Source organism: Amphiura filiformis, chromosome 6, assembly GCF_039555335.1.
Source record: "Amphiura filiformis chromosome 6, Afil_fr2py, whole genome shotgun sequence".
NCBI lineage: Eukaryota > Metazoa > Echinodermata > Ophiuroidea > Amphilepidida > Amphiuridae > Amphiura > Amphiura filiformis.
The window spans coordinates 9,376,955-9,397,894 of NC_092633.1; positions in this window are offsets into that span (position 1 = coordinate 9,376,955).

The window sequence follows — 20,940 nt, forward strand, 5'->3', positions numbered from 1 at the left end:
CTATGTTTGAAAAAATCATTTTAATTAACAAAAGGTGTAGCTTCGGAAATACCCAAAAAATGCCATTTTCCCGAATTTAATTAAAAATTCATAATTAAAAAAGTAAATGAGATATTTCAATTTTTCTTTTTGATTTTCAAAGCATTAGTCAAGTTACATAATGTAGTGCAAACAAATGGGCTCAAATTTGATTGCAAAGGTGGTTTCTAGAAAAGGGGTATATTTATTTTGTTGCAAAACCCTTACATCCACAAAAGGTGCGATATAAAAGAAATAATAAAATAAATAGGAAGCCTTGAAAATTGTCCCAAACCTATTCTTTTAGTTTCTATTCATCAACACTTTATCCAATCCCAAATTGAATTAAATCGAACAAGTAATACTTGCACAATTAAAAAAAGCTGTTTTTCTCAAAAAGTCAAAAGTGGATGTAAGGGGTTTTGCAACAAAGCTCTTCATTTATAGGCCCATGAAAGTCCTTTTTTTTACAGGTTGGTGAGATGACTTTTAGTTTTCATTTTCCATCAGATTTCATTAACGTGGCTGTGTACTCTAGACATTGTTTCTTTCGCAAAATTTTTTGAAATGTATTTACTTTATTATGTTTTTTATAAATGCAAGGAAAGAAAATCCGGATTTGTTAACTCCAACTGCTCTATTTTATGGATTTTACTTGTTTCCTCAATTTAAGGGGGTACTACACCCATTGCATTTTTTTTGCGGTTTTTTTTGCATTTTGTGAAGAAATGAGAAAAAAAATTGGCCAAAGTGGTATGCAAAATGAAGGGGCAAATCTTCTCGTTCTATTGGTGGCATCGGTATCAACGTAGCTTACATGCTTTTTTAGATAGAAGCCAAAAGGTGGTACATCACTGGTGTTTTAAATTCACTTCATTTTGGAAAGCTTAATTTTAACGGATTTCGTTAAAATTTTGGATATGTGTTGCTAACGCATTAGAGAAATAATGTTGATAGGTAAAATGGGAATAAGTGGTTCCTGATGGCTTCAGGAACTTGGTGATTTTCAGTGTTCCACATCTATCAAATACGAACTGTTTAAAATGCTTCTCTTTTCAATGTTGAGCTATATTTTGTATTTTTAACTTGCAACATTATTTCACTGAAACTTAATCAAGCCATAGGTAACAGGTTATCACAACCATATTACAGCAAAATTGAAAAAAATTGCATTTTTCGTCATCTATACCACCACATTCCGTAAGGCTCGTTAAAGCTTAAAATCCCTATTTTGGTAACTATTTTACCGTTGTTTTCTAATCCATTTCAACTAGGAACTCCAAAATTGATACAGTGATATAATATTTTAAGTGGAATAATGTTATTCGTGTCTTACCTATGATTGTCGCTATCCAAGGCAAAAAATCAAATATATTCCATAGAATTATGCACGCCGCCACGGTATTCCGAATTTTGACACACGCTAATTTTGCTCGTCACCCACAATCCATTATGCGTTATAACAGAGGGCTGACAGTAAATTTCGCTGATAACCAGTTGCCGTGTTTTAGTGTATGTATATATTTAGGTATTTTTAAGCTCAAATCCCGGCGTATTGTGCAAATAGCCTACGGAACCATGGAGTAGGAAAAAAACAAATTTTAAAGGCCTATCCAGTGATCCCAGGAAAGTATGAAAAATCAAAATTGTTTATAATGTCTAAAAGTAAAGGATAAGTCATTTAAATTGTCGTTATAGGTATTTTTGAAATGTAAGCCTAATATTCCTAACAGCAGTAGGCCAATTGACAAAGTTGAAGCCCGATATAATGTAGGTGGCCTATAGGCCTAGGCTTAGCTAATTAGATTAGTGTAAAGTCTGATTTTTTCCGGGATGAGATTAATTGTCTTTAATACTCGGCGTTTGGCTAAACCACTAATACTAAGCTATGTTAGCATTTCTATATACGGACACTAAATAACAACAAACAGGGACAACAAAGGCGATTATGAAGGCCGGGGAAGGGGTAAGAAATTTCAGTTGGTAGGCCTACACCATTTGGAAATCCCCCAGTGAAGCTCATTTTATCATGCTTATTCATCATCTAATATATTAGTAGTGTTATAGGCCCATGACCCCGGGCTATAACCTTTAACTTTCATTTTCCCGTGTCACCTTTAAAATGTACTTGCGGAATTGTAGGCCTATACTCGTGCTTTTCACCGCTGATTCAGTTTATATTATCGCAACTCGCCATCTGGGGTGGTGAATTGCTTTCCCCATCAATCATGCCAACAAATCTTTGTCAGTCTCCACTTTGACATGCCAATCCCCCTCTATCGACATACCAAAACATTGTCCCCCTATACCTAGGCCTACATGGCAGCCGGTATTCAGTTTTAGGCAGGCCAAGAAGGGGCAAGCAAGTTTTGTACGAAGGCCTATATTATTGCAAAAGCCAAGTATTAATATACCCGGGCCCGACCCGGGTATAGTCCTACTAGCCTATAATATTTAATATGTTCACTTTTTCTACTCACTTTATTTAAACTACCATGTCTTAAAATGTCTAAAATTAATGCGGTTTGTTAAAATGTCCAAATTATGCGAATTAAGCAAATTTCTCCTCGTCCAGTGCCGTACATAAGGGGGAAATGGGGAACGCTACCCCCACCCCCTGTGGGAAGTCCGCCCCCCTTGGATGCGGTCGCCCTGAAGCATTTTACTAGGGTCTTTTTTGTAGGCCTACTTTTGAGCCTATTTTGTTTAGTTAAAGATTTCCCCCTTGAATGAGGTTGCCCTTTGACTCCTTTGACCCCTAAGAAGTCCTAGCTACGCCCATGATGTCACCTCACGCGGAGGGCACAACATACATTTCTGGTGGGTATGCTCCTGAGGTGTGCTCCCTCTGAATTTAGTAGGTGGTGGGTCCCGGGAGCGCCGGGGAGCTGACAGCGTCATCTTGCGAAAAGGGATATTTTGGAGCTGCCAACAAATATAGAAGGGGGTCTTTTGGAGCTGCGTATAGTCAAAATTGGGTCTTTCTTAAGCTTTCTGGTTGAATAACGCCAAAAAAAAAACCACACACAAAAAAAAACAGAAATGTGAAGAATGATCAAGCAATTTAGGTCTTTTAGAGCTGAAATTGTCAAGTTACCGTGTTTACGTATGCTATAATAGCTCTATTTTGGTCACGGGTCTTTTGGAGCTGCGGAATCCAAAAAAATGGAGGGTCCTTCCGGGGAGAGCATACCCGTATGGTGTTTTTTGTTATGTTCTAACGCTTAAAATTCAATTTTAATAAGACGACGGTCACAATCTTGATTTTATCAGGGATTTTACCAAGAGAAAGCGCTATGCTGATGTTTGAATCTGGCAACACGAGAACTTTGAAATTATGCGGTAGTCTAGTATCCGTCCGGCCCTGTTCAGTTTTATACACGCATTTGAATAGGGATTATTTTGCGCACTTATCTAATGTTTATGGAGCACATTTTCTTCATTAGTTTGTCAAGTTGATGTCAAATGTTCTATTCTATGTTTGGCAATAGTGTTTTTTTTCTTATAGTTACGTCCAAACATGGTCCAAAGTTGTAATTTATTGTTTTTGATCACAAAGGTCGGATATTTTTATTCCCGATTTAACTGTGCACCCGCTCGAGGGCTTCCATAATAGTTGCAGAATTCGGCGAAAGTTTGACGGTAATTTTGCCTTTTGGACACTAAAACGCATTCGATCCTTAATTTGATTTCGACAAAATGTCTGATTAGATATAGCATAATGAAGCGGCTACCAATTTTTTGACCAAATCTAAAGAATTATTTTCAAAAGTCTGACCTGTGTATTTCCTATTGGTAATACAAATGACGTGTCAGCCCTAAATATATACATAGGCAGGTCATATTTTGGACTGGTAGCGAGTCTAATACTGTATGTGAATATCGATGAATGTTAGAAACGGCAGAAACAAACCGGTTGTGAAGGAGACTACGTGGATCGCTAAAAATAAGCGTCCTTAACAACCAGTCAACTTTAAGACAAATAGGTGAAAAACTACATTTTCTCGATGTTTTTCTTTTTTTTTTAATTTCACATGATCAGTGCATATATCGCCTAGCTATAAATGACAAAATATTTTTTTAGACCAATCAAACCAATATATGGGTGTAGTACGCCCTTAAAAGGAAAGAAAATCTTTGTTGTACCATCGGGGTACACGCGCGCAACAACGCATCGCGTTTTGTAGTCGTGGAATTTGTTAACGCACAGATACGCTACCCATACGCAATGCTTATCTGTATGCGCGGCGCATTTTACGGAAGCACCATGGAAGCACTGATTTCACAAAAACCTAGCGGTCAAATGGCTCCGTTTTAGCTGATAAAATGTGAATTTTTTCAAGTTCTTTCCCCCGATTTAAACATCAATTAGGATATGAATAGATTTCGCCAAAACTTCTCAAGGGGCTGTGGATTTACCCAATGTTCAGGCAATGTAAGTTAGAAAAACGAGAACTGCCGCATTCTCCTGTGAGCTTCGATCAAAGTGCAAAATGTGACCACTTTAAACTTCAACAACCTTTATTTTAATGTTCATTTTCTCGGTAAAATGACGATTTAGGTACACGATAACTCAATAAATACAGCATCTATAGATAAGCAATCATGCTCATCATAAAAAGCATAATCGACTTAAGAAACGGTTTTCTCATTTTTTTATATTTTGGTCTATTTCCGATTTTAAGCATCATTTTGTGCAAATAGGCGTTTGTAAATTTTAAAAAGTTCATTTTGATGCCTTATATGGTCATATCTCAAAAAATAAGGCCAATATCAAAAAACTATAAAAAAAAACGTTTTTGGAATGGTGCCTCAAGATTAAGAAGAAAAAAAAAAAAGATTTTTGGAAACAGTGTTTTTTTGTTATATGATGTAACGGTTTTCTCTTTTTTTTATATTTTGGTCTATTTCCGATTTTAAGCATCATTTTGTGCAAATAGGCGTTCGTCAATTTTAAAAAGTTCATTTTGATGCCTTATACGGCAGGGACAGACTTAGGTTTCAGTTTTCTACTGGCCCTCCGGGCCAGTGAAATGGCAAATCTAGTGGCCCTGCAATAAATTTACTGGCCCAGCTTTTTCAATATGTTCTACTGCAAAAAAAACCCCAACTTTTTTGTCGGTGCTTTTGGGGAAAAATCTATATCAATTTTTAATTATTTGTCATCATACAATGATCATATCGCAAATATAAAAAAAAATCTAAATTATTTGATATTCCTCGTTTTCAAAATGTAATTCGATATGTCTGATGTGCTCTCAGGTCCCACAAAAATATGTGGAAACATCATTATCCGAGCCCTTAAAGTCAAGCAAACCTTTACATTTTAATTTGTTTTGTACTGAATGTACTCAATGTAGAGTCAGAGTGTAGTCACTAACACAAGTTCAGTCAGTAGTCCTGCCTTTTTTAGTTCCAAGAGCTATCATCATCCGATATAATTATGTAGCGCATGGACGAGCTAAGTAGTACATAGGCCTACTATCACGCAAGAATAAGAATATAAATATTAATATACAAAAAAAAAAAATTGAATAAAGATATAAATTTCAAGTGACAGGCAGAGCAGAAAACTGTGTAAATATGACCATCCAGGCGGCGGATGACATGATCGAGCCGGCAACTTGTGAAACCACCCGGCCGTATGGCATTTTCCAATATACACCAGGCACAAAAAGAAACTCGTCAGTTATATTCATCCTTGCTGTTCAAAAACTTGATGATGTTGGATTATTTTGAAATATACATTTTGTTAATTGGACTTTGCTTTCTAATTTGACACCCTGTTCGTTAAAAAAACAAGAATTGACCAAGATATTACGCCTCCAAAGCCTCAAACCCCAAAATCAAAAGTTGCATTTTCAACGATTTTCAATGGGAACGCATCGTTGTATTGCACACAAGCACCACGGGCCAATCAATAAAACACAGTGTAACAGGCACAATTGAATCGTTAAAATTGCAACTTTTCATTTTGGGGTTTGAGAGTTTGGAGGCGCATATCTTGATCAATTCTTGCTCAATATTCACTACCAGGGTGTCAAATAAGAAAGAAAAGTCCAATTAACAAACTGTATATTTCAGAATAATCAAAATTATCAAGTTATTGAACAACAAGGATGAATATAACTGACGAGTTCTTTTGTGCCTATGTACTGAACCAGTTTTGTGGGGTTCATTATCGAACCCCAACGGTTTTAGCTTGTATTTATATTATTTATCAACATAGGCCTATTAGTAGTCAAGTAGGTTACCCCCGGAGAGCAATGCGGGGGATGGGGCATGGGGCTTGGTACATTTGCATACTCAGCTGATGTCATAATTATGCTAATTATGCAAATCATGCAGAAAATTGGTCTTTAAACAATGTATAAGTGGATGTTTTAATAGATTAGTGTAGGTTTAAGTGTAAAATGTGTTGATTTTATATAGTTATATAATTGCCCCACACCCCACTTGTAATGGAATCGCCCAATTATTATTACCTCTTGCAAAAACATGTCTCTACAGGTTTATTTTATTGGGGAATTCCCATTATGAATCATCAATGTTGTTAGGTAATTGTTACGTAATCATGGTACTGAAGTGCTGTTATATAGATTTTAGCCATTGACATGTTTTTGCAAGAGGTCCCATGCCCCACAATAATTGGGCGAATCCATTACAAGTGGGGTGTGGGGCAATTATATAACTATATTAATCAACACATTTTACTAATCTATTAAAACATCCACTTACAGGCCTACATTGTTTAAGACCAATTTTCTGCATGATTTGCATAATTAGCATAATTATGACATCATCTGAGTATGCAAATGTACCAAGCCCCATATGCCCCACACCCCACATTGCTCTCCGGGGGTAACCTACTCTACTACTCCTATTTGTTTGTGATATTTCAAGCGTTTTAAAATTTCAAAATAATCCCATTCAATTACAATGTACAGAATTTAGAGAATGCAATGCGGCCACCACCTATGACCATCACTCATCTTGTCTCGTAAGTGTTATATCAGGCTCAAAAATCTAGTGGCCCACCGGGCCAGCATTGTTCGGAAGTTTACTGGCCCGACGCAAAATCCACTGGCCCCGGGCCACCGGGCCACTGCTTAAATCCGTCCCTGTTATACGGTCAATATCTCAAAAAATAAGGCCAATATCAAAAAACTAAAACTGTATTTCACCATGCTTTGACGTATCGAGCTGTAATTTTGAACAGTGATAGGGGCAAGTGTGTCGAGCTGCTCAGTGATGGGGGGGAAAGTGCGAGAGGGCAGGATGGGCAGTATAGGGGAGGAGGAAGGGGTAAGGCAGAAGAAAACAAGCAAAATACCCTGTGAACAAATTATCTGGAGATCCGTATGGGGTACAGTGACATAACTTGGTGGGGAGTAGCGCGACCAGAGGTTCTCAACCTGATTAGATTTTCAGGTCATTTGGGGTCATCCGGGGTCACCCAGGGGTCATTTGAGGTCAAATTACTGAAAACTGCCATATGGCATGAAATTTGGTGGGTACAGTAAAGAGCCAAATTTTAGGAAGGTCATTTCGGGGTCATCAGGGGTCATCTGAGGTCAAATTACTAAAAATTGTCGTATGGACATGAAACTTGGTGGGTACAGTCAACATTTAGAGTCAAATTATTGGAAGGTCATTTCGGGGTCATCAGGGGTCATCTGAGGTCAAATTACTGAAACTGTCGTATGGGCATGAAATTTGGTGGGTACAGTCAACATTTAGAGCCAAATTTTGGGAAGGTCATTTCGGGGTCATCAGGGGTCATCTGAGATCAAATTACTAAAAACTGTCGTATGGGCATGAAACTTAGTGGGTACAGTCAACATTTAGAGTCAAATTTTTGGAAGGCCATTTTGGGGTCATCCAAGGTCACCCAAGGGTCATCTGAGGTCAAATGACTAAAAACTGTCATATGGGCATGAAACTTGGTGGGTACAGTTAATATTTAGAGCCAAAGTTTTAGGTCATTTTGGGGTTATCCAGGGTCACCCAGGGGTCATCTGAGGTCAAATTACTAAAAATTGTCGTATGGACATGAAACTTGGTGGGTACAGTCAACATTTAGAGTCAAATTTTTGGAAGGTCATTTCAGGGTCATCCATGGTCACCCAGGGGTCATCTAAGGTCAAATAACTAAAATCTGTTGTATGGGAATACAACTTGGTGGGTAAGTCAACAGTTAGAGTCCAATTTTGGTAGGTCATTTTGGGGTCATCCGAGGTTACCCAGGGGTCATCTGAGGTAAAATTACTAAATACTGTCGTATGTGCATGAAACTTGGTGGGTACAGTCAACATTTAGAGTCAAATTTTTGGAAGGTAATTTTGGGGTCATCCATGGTGACCCAGGGGTCATCTAAGGTCAAATTACTAAAATCTGTTGTATGGGAATACAACTTGGTGGGTACAGTCAACAGTTAGAGTCCAATTTTGGAAGGTCATTTTGGGGTCATCCGAGGTTACCCAGGGGTCATCTGAGGTCAAATTACTAAAAACTGTCGTATGTGCATGAAACTTGGTGGGTACAGTCAACATTTAGAGCCAAATGTTTGGAAGGTTATTTCGGGGTCATCCAAGGTCATCCAGGAGTCATCTTAGGTTAAATTACTTTGTGGGTACAGTCAACATTTAGAGCCAAATGTTTGGAAGGCCATTTCGGGGTCACCATGGGTTGCAGGTTCATTTACTTCTACCAAAAGTAATCGCGAAAGCAGGCAGTTGCGAAAGAAGGCGAGACTTGTGGTTCGAGAACCGCCTTATCTTCATAATTGTTGTTTTTACACAAAATCTGTATTTATATTGAGATTCATTGATGTCTTGCCTTTATAAAAATGTATACTTCTGGACTATGGTGCTTTTTTAAACCACTGGATCAATTAACTCTGTCACACATTCAGGGTCAGAAATTCGGCGAGAATCCAAGAAACCATTCTCGCAAAGATTCTCGTCAACAAAATTACAGTGGAAACTCATTATAACGAAATTGTCAGGGACAGAGAAATTAGTTCTTTATATCCAAATTTTGTTATATCAGGGTTGTAAAAACAATGAATAACAAAAGAATTTTGTATCTTGGTTCTGGAAAAATACATGTACTTCTTTATAACAGGGGTTTTCTTGTATCAGATTTCGTTATAATAAGGTTTTACTGTACAAGAATCTAAATGGATCTCGTAAATATTTCAGTTTAATCATGCAAAGTTATTTGGCAAGAATCCATGGATTCTTGCAAAATTCCACTGGCACTTGGTTGCGAATTTCTGACCCTGACATTGTAGTCATAGGTACGTCACAGTGGATTACAAAGAAGTCAGTTTTGAAAATTGGACTTTGTTTCATCTCCCGAGAAGTGCAACTTCCAAAACTTATTCCAAGACTTATTACCTAATGCAAAAATGTGTGACATTGTAAGTTGGACAAGGTGTGTAAGCTAGGCTACCAAATAGTACCAATACTTTTTTTTTTAATTTAGTAAAAAAAAATCCAATTATTTTTTTTAATCTTGTGGGGTGAGGTTAAAACTTGTTGACCCTTTACCATTCCAATTTATACGTGATCCAGTTACTAGAAAGTTATGGAACTACTTCGCTGACAACTATGATAAGTACCTCCATCAACTGTAATTGTCTTCATGGTCGGTGCCAAGCAGCTTCCTCTTGCTTAATCTATGCACTTTTGACTGATTAATAATCTGATTCTAATTTCAGAGCCATGAAGACAAGACACCTATTTGAGTCATATTATTTCCAACCATACAAATGTAAGTACTGTAAAGGACGGGTTTTTAGTGATTTCACTTATTATGTGAAGCATCTGATAAGACATAGAGCAAAATTACACGTATACTGGTACAGCTGTAAACCGGCGTTTCTTCTTATCACAAAAAGAGGTCACATCAAACAGAAGCCATATCAGTGTTGTGAAAAGACATTCTCCCAGACAGGACACAAGACTGAACATGAAAAGATTTAAAAAAGAACACATACCAATGTAAATATTGTGAATTGTGTTTCTCATGGGCAGGTAGCAAGACTACCCATGAAAAGATCCACACCAAAGAGAAACTATATCAATGTAAATATTGTAAAAAGGCTTTCTCAGAAGTATATAAGAAGAGAAACCATACCAATGTAAATTTTGTGATAAGACTTTCTCACAGGCAGGGAGCAAGACGCCACATGAAAAGATTCACACCGAAGAGAAACTGTGCCAATGTAAATATTGTGAAAAGACTTTCTCAAATGCAAGTCACAAGATTACACATGAAAGGATTCACACCAAAGAGAAGCCATACCAATGTAGATATTGTAAAAAGGGTTTCTCAAAGGCAAGTCGCAAGACTCTACATGAAAGGATTCACACCAAAGAGAAACCATATCAGTGTAAATATTGCGAAGTCAGTTTCTCACATCCAAGTAACAAGACTAGTCATGAAAAGACTCACACCAAAGAGAAGCCATATCAATGTAAATATTGTAAAAAGGGTTTCTCACATGCAAGTAACAAGACTCGACATGAAAAGATTCACACCAAAGAGAAACCATACCAATGTAAATATTGTGAAAAAGCTTTCCCATGTTCAAGTGACAGGACTAGTCATGAAAGGATTCACACCAAAGAGAAGCCATATCAATGTAAATATTGTGAAAAGACTTTCTCACAGGCAGGACACAAGACTCTACATGAAAGGGTTCACACCAAAGAGAAACCATACCAATGTAAATATTGTGAGAAGACATTCTCATGTGGAGGTCACAAGACTAGCCATGAAAGGATTCACACCAAAGAGAAACCATACCAATGTAAATTTTGTGAAAAGACTTTCTCACATGCAGGACACAAGACTAAACATGAAAGGGTTCACACCAAAGAGAAACCATACCAATGTAGATATTGTGAAGTCAGTTTCTCACAGCCAAGTAACAAGACTAGTCATGAAAGGATTCACACCAAAGAGAAGCCATATCAATGCAAATATTGTGAAAAGACTTTCTCACAGGCAGGACACAAGACTCTACATGAAAGGGTTCACACCAAAGAGAAACCATACCAATGTAAATATTGTGAGAAGACATTCTCACGTGGAGGTCACAAGACTAGCCATGAAAGGATTCACACCAAAGAGAAACCATACCAATGTAAATTTTGTGAAAAGACTTTCTCACAAGCAGGGAACAAGACTCTACATGAAAGGATTCACACCAAAGCAGGGGTAGCGTTAACCCCCGATCGGGGGTGAATGACCCCCTAAATTTAAAAAATATTAATTTTTCACCCTCCATATATTGGGAATATGTGCAAGCTCAGGGGGTGAACTCTGACCCTCTACTTTTGGACCTTACTCCTACCCCTGAAAAACATGAGAAAACAATTTAAATTTTGTGAAAAGACTTTCTCAAATGCAAGTCACAAGATTACACATGAGAGGATTCACACCAAAGAGAAGCCATGCTAATGTAGATATTGTTAAAATGGTTTCTCAGAGGCAAGTCGTAAAACTGGACTCAAAATGAAAGGATTCACACCAAAGAGAAACCATATCAGTGTAAATATTGTGAAGTCAGTTTCTCACAGCCAAGTAACAAGACTAGTCATGAAAAGACTCTGCAAAGACCATCAGGAATCTGGGTGCTTTTTTCGATACTCACATGACTATGTCTTCTCATATTACAAATGTTAGCAAATCTGTTATCTTTCATCTTCGAAACATCGCCAGAATTAGGAAATATATAGACCAACCTACATGTCATCATGCCACATGTTCATTGATACTTTCTCGTCTTGACTATTGTAATGGCCTTCTTTGAAGTGGACCGAAAACACTCACCTGGTCCACTTTTGAAATCACTTCATTGGCTTCCAATACGCCAAAGGATCATTTTCAAATTACTTTTGCTTGTATATAAATGTCTTCATAACCATGCAAGGACCAACATATTTGTCAAATTGCTTATCATTGTATGTTCCAAAGAGACAACTCCGATCTTGCGATGATTATCTTCGTCTAGACTATCCCATCACTAGAGTCATACTAAATTTTCCCATGCTACGTGCGCAATTTATCAAAGTTTCGTTCCTTAGTTTCCCGGTAAAGGAATTCTGGGGAGTGGAAAAATTTGTGTTACAGTTGTGGGGGGAGGGGTGTCTTCTATCCGAGGAGCCAGGGGTGGCATGTTGCGCAGGTGCCAGCAAAAGGTAAATCAGGCCATACCAGGAAAATTTATTTCTCAACACCCCCCCCCCCCTGAGAAAATGGTCTAGCAATGGCCCTGAGTATTAAGATATTTTGTAAGCGCTCTGAGCCTTATGGAAATGGTGCAAATGCTCTTTGTATTGTATTGTAAAATTGGAATACAAAATGTCATCATCATATTGGCCTTTGATGAAAATTTTATCAGAATAGCCCTTCGGAAATTGCTTGAATCTATTCAAATATCAACCCATTTATATGTATTCTTGGAAATATGAGAGTTGTGATAAAATGATCTGTGACATGCTTGGTTTTGTTTTGAAATTTGTTGTACGGATAGTTTTACATATAGATCAGTTACTTGGGATGTTTCGGAAACGCCTCAAAATATCACCGTCAAATATTATACAAATACAACATGTTTTGAGGGAAAGTAGTCAAAACTACTGGTCCCTCGGTGTTGGATGATTTGACTACTTCCCGACGCGTCAGCGGAGGGAAGTAGTCAAATCATCAACACCGAGGGACCAGTAGTTTTGACTACTTCCCCTCAAATGTTGTATTTGTTTTACTATGCCTCATAAATATTTTCACTATCAGGGTAAAATAATTGTAAACAAAAGTCAAAACACACACCAGTCAACGTGCCGGCCGGCATGATGGTAAAATAAGCTTAATATTTTTATCTGTTTCATCAATTCACATTTTGACCTATATTATTCTAATTTTCTTTTTAACATTCCATAAATAACATTTTGTTCCATAAAACGTCAAATTTGTGTGTTATTATCCATCGGTAATCTCGGCAAAAGAACCGCAGCAGACGCCATTTTCACGATAAACGCATCTGCAGAATCGCCGTTGTGTAGCATAATGCCACGTTTGAAGGAACGGTGACGTGCGGGGTCGAGATACCGTGTGGTAGTAGAAGTGCGGAAGTTTTACTACTTCCCAGCGTGCGCGTAATTGCACAGGCGCGGGAAGTAGTCCAAATCTACGTACTTTCGGACGCTGGCGTTATTAACCAATAAGATGTCTGGATTACCTAATAAATATTTATGAGGTACTAGCGGGATACCCGCGCTTCGCGCGGGTCCCCGCTAGATGAGTACGGTAAATGTGAGCGTTCACTATAACAGGAAGAAATACTGAACAGGTAGAATCATTGAAAGGTATATATTTTATTTATATAAATCTGTCTCTTTATTACATTTCCCTTTTACCTTCTTTTTTTATTTGCTGCTTTTTTATTTAATTCTGTTCTCATTATTTTACTCGTACCTCTTTTGTCATTTTCATTTCAATTTTCTTCATAGTAGCCTACCGCTTCATGTTGTTTATACAACACACATCTTTTTCCCGTATTTATTCGTCCTCTCATAGCGTGTATCGCGAAGTGTTCATCCGTTATCATAATCCGTGACCCGTCCATGTACCTTTTTGTCCTTAATTTTTATTTATTTTTCCTTCTTTCTGTATTATCATGTCCACTGGTCTCTGGCTCGCAAGTCGCGTGGCTCTGCGCCGTTCTGCGTGCATTATTGGCGTAGTCTTGCGACATTACACGCCTTGGCGCTGACGCGCTGCCTGCCAGCTGCAGTTTTCATAACAAAAACCCGTTTTTACCCATATTTTCACTGTTTTTGCAGCCAATTCTTGACCGATTTCAACCAAATAAAGTCCAGTCCATTTCCCGTATATTCCTCGATCTCCCGTATGAATTTGGCGACATTTGGATCCAAACTGACGGAGCCTTTCGATCTTCATACATAGATAGATACAACATTCCCCTATTTATAGTAAGATAGTAAATCCTTATATAAGAGATATGGCGCTATTTTTTGGGATGGGAAATATCGCTGTGCGTATACCGGCATGATATAGTGCTGGGAAGGAAAACAGACTTGTTGAGCAGGAAGAATGGCAAACCCCACCCCAGTGCCCCCATAACAAGTCCCGGAATAACAAGTCAGGAGGAGTCTGGCCCAAACCCCAAGGAAAATGAGATGGGCACTTTCCCTTTACTAGTATCCATATGCTGGAGCTTGAGAACACATGAATGATACATTTGAAGCAGGTATATACTGTCATTCAAAATAATACCTTTTATTATTAATATGGAATCATTTTAGTACAGTTGTTCATAGGACTCTGTACGTATATAATATTAAAAAGTGTATCATACAATTTACATGAGTACAATATATATTATAACAAAGCATGTACAATAAATAACAATAGAATAGTATAGAATCTTACATTTTTTGTAAATAGTAATAAGATTATGGTAATCAGCATAAGCCACTGTACATATATTATTTTCTTTGTATGTATACATTACAATTACATTTTTACACCTAAAATCAAAATAAAAGATTTGAATTAATACTGTTTTAGTGTAAGAGTGTTATGTACACATAGTACATATATGTTAGAAAGACTGAACACAAGGTAGCTTCACAATAAAAAACAAAAAATCAAGGATTAGTGCCAGCAGGCCCTCCTATCTGCAATAGCTGCCCTATAGTCATTTGACAATTTTTGCATTCTATATTGTACACATCTAAAAATTTGACACCAGGCAGCTATTGCAGGTAGGGCTTTCTTACGCTAACCCCTTGAAATATTTTCCATACATATCCAACGCATCAGGGTTACAGGTTTTAGGTGTATTATAATTGTCAATGTAAAAGTATTAAAACAATATAACATTGACAATTATTTATGAGGCATTTAAGTTCCATTGTGTGCACACATGTGCAACCAGAGATTTTCAAAACATACCCTTTTAAAAACAGGATTGGCCTGTTTGAGCAAACAACACCCCTAAACAGAATTTAGTATGATTTCACAACAAAAATTTCCCCTTAAACAGATCAAGATTGTATCTGACCTTTTTTAAACAATATTTGTCTTTACAGATTTGTGATAAAATAAATCCCTTAATAAAATATTTTTTTATCATTTTCTATTTTATTTAATGGTTGGTTGATGGTCCTGATACACCAGAAAACACAAACTTTAAAAAGCACACCATAGGTACACTAAACTGACACGTAAATGCACCAACTAGAAGTTTAAAAACAACCCTTTTTTTAGAAAACATGTGTTTTGGACCCCTAAACTAGATTCATGTGATTCTCATTCATTCTCTGAAAAGGAGCATTTTTGTGTGTTTTTCTGGTCACGCATGTGTACACTGTCAAATTTGAGTGTCCCCTCCGCGATTATACCCCCAATAGGCCTACCTGGGATAAAGATCATTTAAGCACACTTTGTGCAGACCATATTTGGCTTAACCTCTGACCCTAACCCTTTTAAACCCAATATATGGCTTATGTTACACTTTTCGACACTCGCCGTGGTGTGAAGGTGCATCTTGGTATTGTTCACTCTTGTATTGTTCACTGAAAATAATCTTTTCTGCAATAGTCATTATTTGATGCCCTTTGTTGTGTTTCCCATTCACCATCTGATCATAAAAAATCTGTGCTCTTTTAAGTGGCATATAGCAAGGGGGGAAATGGGATGCTCCCTCCTGTAAAATATCTTGCCCCCACCTCCTGCGAGATGCTGGCTGCCGTAATATTTTAGATATTTGGCCATTTTTGTTCAAGCTTTTTGAACATTTTCATTAAATTTGTCCTCAATCACAAACATTCTAGCTATGCCTTTAATGCCACTGATCCTTTCACATGCAATGCAGAATATTGATAATGTTATCTTCATTTTGATTACCAGTGACATCCTATCCCATCCCACCTCTCACAAAATTATACTAATAATAAAAATTAATAATACTTTTGCAACAGATTTTGTTTTGTGTTTAAAATCTAAATATTTGCTACATATTTAGAAATCTGATGTATCACAGATTTTGTTTCATGTTTAAAATCTAATTTTTTTAGACATGTTAGGAAATTGATGTATATGCTCCTGGTTTTAGGCACGAAAATACGAGCATACCATGTAAATTGCTCAATAGGTTAGTTTCAGTATTTTATCACTCTGTATAATTGTCTGGGTTTTTCCATAGTATTATTTTCATCAGTAGATGTATATGTATTTTGAAAAAAGGTGCCCTGTTGCACCTTTTGTTAGTATTTTTTTAAAGTAATTTATAATATATTTTAGACCCGGATGCCTTTAAAATATACTGAATAAATTTCCCTCATTTGAGGGAATGGAATTGAATTGAAACCTAGTATGGTGCACCGTACATGCATCAAATACGGTACGTATAGGAGTTTAATATCAGAAAGAATTCAATCGGTTATCTCCAGACTCTCTTGCCATATAGGTCACTAGTGTTAGCAGGGGTATATGAAGTTGAAAATTCTCTATTTTTTGGTATCGAAAAAATGAGCAGTTTTGAAACTTTGAAACTCTTACCCATTGAAAAATGTGCCAAGTTATGGAAATAATAATATAAGCTTCTCTTGAAAATGAAGGTATGGAAAAATAAGCCATTCTGTAATATTATATACCCCTGTGTGTTAAGAGAGATGCATTTGGTAGATGCTTTCTCATCCTTCTAAATAACAGGATTCAATTACATCGTTTGAACTTACGAAGAACACTGTTTGGTGAGGTGAGAAAAGAAGAAATGTTTATTTCTCAGCAGCATTTCACACACAATTATCAATATTCCCTATTATTTATAATTCCATAAGAAGCTTGTGGGATCCATATTTTTACAGGCAGTTTTGCAATGGAATCAGCATTCAGTATTCTCGTATTGTTTCCTGATTAACCCCGTGTATGACACAGCCTCTCAACTATTACCTATTATTATTAGTCTCATTTCTCTCACCAAGTAACCCTTTCTCTTGCCATGGATTGCTGCACATTGCAATCAACTTCAAAATAGTGGGAGAAACCTGCTGCTTAAAATTGTAGTATACATCCTTTTTAAACCTGTTTAAGACCAAAATGTACCTGGATTATAAAACAACAATACTAGTATAAAACACCTGTCCCAGTAAAGTTAGGAGTGGGTTAGTGGGATGACAATGCAATTGTTCGCTCCTTTTAGGGGTGGCAGATTTAGTGGCGGTCAACAGAAAGCCGCAAAAGGTTCACAAGTGCTTCTTGGTCAATTTATTTGAAGGTGCTAATTCCAAATCTGAGTTTTATTTCTTGATTATTAATAGTTGTTGAAAGTCCTCAAACTATTCCTTTTCTGACTTGTTTTCACATAACAAATAATATGTGACACAATCTGGTCTATGGGGGCCAAAGGCGGCAAATTTGAAACTGAGATAAAGGTAAAAATATAGAGTAAAAAGACAATAAAATACATAAGAAAATAGACATCAAAAAACTTCGTAACTTTAGAACCATAACTTAGACCTTTGGAGTTTTCAGTAAATGATAGCCTATTGTATGTGTAATGTAATAAATACAGTAACTTAATTCTGAATCCTTAAAATGAGCAGAATACGTTGGTATGTTTTTTAACCAAAATCGACCAACTTTGTAATTTAACACTGTTACCCTTTAGTGTCAAATTTGAGGACTGTTAATAACTTTTATGAAGGTATATAAAAGATTCGGAATCAGCATCCCCAAATTGACCTAAACCTATTCTCAAACCTTTTGTGGCTCTAGACCTCAATGCAAGTTTTTACAGGCTTTTTAGCGGGCTGCAGCCCCGTGGAAATTTGTCAGGTGTGCTATTGTTGCACACTTACAAGGATAACAATTTACTGTGCTGAAAGGTTAAAACATTGAATATTTAATTTTTACAGCAAATTATAAATGTTAGAAAAATATCCTTTGAGCATATTTGAAGTACTTCAAATAATATTTTGTACATTGGCACGTATCACCCTAGAAGTACATGTTGACAGTATGAAAATACACATTAATTTAGAGTTCAGTATAGGTGGGAAATAATAGTGTTGAAGCGGTGAAGTAAGAAAGTGAAAGAATCTAGGAAACACAGACAATAAAATGTACAAAATATCAAAAGTCAGAAAGTAAGAAGTGCAGGATTTTTTAAATCTGGATTTTCTAAATAGTAGACTTAATTAGTGAATAAATTCAATCTTTGTCTACCAGAATTTTCCATATTCCTTGGAGCAACCAACATTTTGGTCAGTACCATTGACCTTCAGCTGGGTTGTGATGTTAAACACCTTCATTCCCAGTAACTCGGGAGAGCGAGTTGGCGCAGTGGTTGTTTCCTTGCCTTGCCCCACTGAGGTCCCGGGTTCACACCCCGCTTATGCCCAATGACTGTATGTGCACTTGGTTTATCCTGATCCATGCTCACTTTCACAGGTTTTCAGGGTTTTGTCAATCACCCAGTTCTTAACAACACACTGGTGGAGAACACAGATGATCTTGTTCCACTTTGTTTTACTATTCCTTGATGACAATGATATCCACTAGACTCTATGAACTAAAGTTTTGACCACACCTAGATGAGAGGATGGTTAGAATCAAACTGCAAATGCTGGTCATCAGTATGACCCAGTTTTTGATACACATATCGGACAAAGAAAGGTCCTCCTCTGCCTGAACAAGACAATAATTAAATCTCGTTGTGTGATAAGCCTTCTTGGGTGAACTTAATATTTATTTTCAACTTGGTTTATGTGTTTGAAAAGGTTGAAAAAGGTATGTGAAAAAAATGTGGTAGACATTATTGAATTCATGCAATCATGCAGATGATTGAGAGTATTCACAATAATAGGCTTTAATCTGTAAAAACAAATGGGAGAGAAGACAACTAAAAACAATTACACCAAAATGGTACATTATAATTTATAACAAAATTATAAGAAAATGATTATATTTACATAATGAAGCAGGACTTGTTTTACACACAGTATGTGCTCGCTGTCAACATTTTGCAAACAGGGAGGGGTAAAAGCCGTAATACTGGTTAAATTGCTGACTATCAGCAGATCGTATGAGCAGCATAATTATGTTCTGGGTTTTAATTACGATTGCACCTTTGATTTGGAATGACTTATACTTTGTTGTCGAAAATAAAGTTGCAGGATGTAGGATTTCAATAATCTGAATAGTAGACTTTAATTTTTAAAAACATTGGGCTTTTAACGTTTTCACACAGTGCATCCTTTGTGGGGTTCTGTTTTTGAGCTCTCAAAAGTGGCATTTTTTGGATTCCTTTTCCTTCAAAAAGCACCTGGCTTCAAGCTCGTATGGAAAAACAAACAAATCAAAAGAAATTTAAACAAATAAATTAATAAACAAAACAACACAAATCTAAATTAGTAACATTACATGATAAAAGCAAACAACTCCAAAAACAAAAAGAAACTGATGACATTCTTTAAAAAATATCTTAAAAATTAGTGCCTGATGAAAAACAATGTGAGGTACATAATATAAAATTGCTCATGGTTGGACAGTCACACAGTAAAGCAAACATGTTACACTGGCCTAGGCCTATGTGACATGATCAAGGGGAATGAGTCGCATGTCGGCCCTGGTCAAAAATGAGTTTTACACATGTTTCTAAAGAGGACAATTATAGCTTTCAGAAACTGAAAAACCCATGTTGATACGACTTTTCTTTGTGAAGTTACATCAATTTATCAATCGCTGAAAACAATATAAAACAAAAGAATTTTATCACTTTCTTTGCCAATATCTCAAAATCAATATTAGCGACATCCGACTCATTCCCCTTGATCGTGTCACATATTAGTGTGTTAAAACAATGGATGTCATATATAAGAGGTGAAATAAGGATGGTCTGATTTCATAAACAGTCTGAACCCTGATTGAATGACTTTCACCCTCCCAAGGAGTTTCATAAGTAACTTCCAAACTAGTATTTCTTTTTATTTTGATATGAATGAGAGGCCAAAATGCACCTATCGAGTTTTTACGGTATACACATCTCAACAGTTTGAATACAAATGCAAACAAAACATATTCAGCCCTTAATATTTTATGTAGTGGATGAGAAAATTACAGGTCTTCACTGGTACTAACATCTCCAATTTGATATGGTGGAAATGTTATAGAGGTTTTTCCTGTGATATCACATGTCCACCATCTTGAATCCTTCACACAATGCAAAACACTGTGCCAACGCACGATAACATTTTGTGAGATGCACTGCGCTCTGCACATGGTGTCCATTGCACATTACTCAAACCATGATATGGCAATAGCCTGGAGGAATAACCTTGATTGTGATCAGGGCAAGCCCGTATGCAGGGGGTGTTCCTACAAAAAAAAACAGGGTAAAACTACCATGAGCAATATGTCCAAGAATGTCAAAATTAAGAAAGAAAAGGTGAAGTTCACAGCGTACCACAGTGGAAACTCTTTAATACGAAATTTGTGAGGCCACAAAATTTAGTTTGTCTTATCAGGATTTTGTCTTATCCATCACATATTACATCTAGGGATTCCGTACCCGGGACCTGAAAATCAAGCTTGTCTTATCAGGTATTTTGTATTATCAGAGCTTGTATTAACGAGTTTCCACTGTAGCATAGACATCCCTCTTTTAACTCGATGGGATCGAATGTGTACTATAAAATAATATAGAAAATACATTAATGGGGTGACATGGTTTTAAAACATCTTCAACTGTATAGAATTACATAATTCCTACTGTTAGAGTAAATTGAACATCTGTGACACAAAAATAAAAAATGAACTATACACACATAATTCTTGAAAAACATTTTTTGAACTGTACAGTCCCCTGATAACATATATAAT